Below are 448 nucleotides of genomic sequence, written 5' to 3' on the forward strand. Positions count from 1 at the left end.
TTTTGTATATTTACTTTTTTTCTTCTTTTTTTTTACCCCTCCAGGGGGTCTTTTGCGGGCTCCAGTGTCGGTTACACAAAAGTAGGCTGACAGAAAAGGGGGAAGGAAAGGAGGGAAGACAGGTGGCAAACATCGTCGGGTCCGGGAATCGAACCTGCTACGGCCGCGTCGAGAACTCAAGGCCTCCAAACATGGGTCACGCCATTCCCTATGCCACCACGGCACGCCCATATATTGACTTTTACTTTCCGATTTGGTCAAACACACAGGGGCCGCTATAGACGCACATTTTGATCTAATCGAGGCAGCCAGCATTGCAAAGGGAATAACCTTTAGAACTGAACATCCATATAAAACATTTTAGACTCCTGTATCTTCAAATGATGATCATAGAAGTTATATTACCTCACAGCTATCTTTGTTGTCCCCCTCTGCATCTTGCTTAATT

This window comes from Xiphophorus hellerii, chromosome 12, assembly GCF_003331165.1.
Source record: "Xiphophorus hellerii strain 12219 chromosome 12, Xiphophorus_hellerii-4.1, whole genome shotgun sequence".
Taxonomy (NCBI): Eukaryota; Metazoa; Chordata; class Actinopteri; order Cyprinodontiformes; family Poeciliidae; genus Xiphophorus; species Xiphophorus hellerii.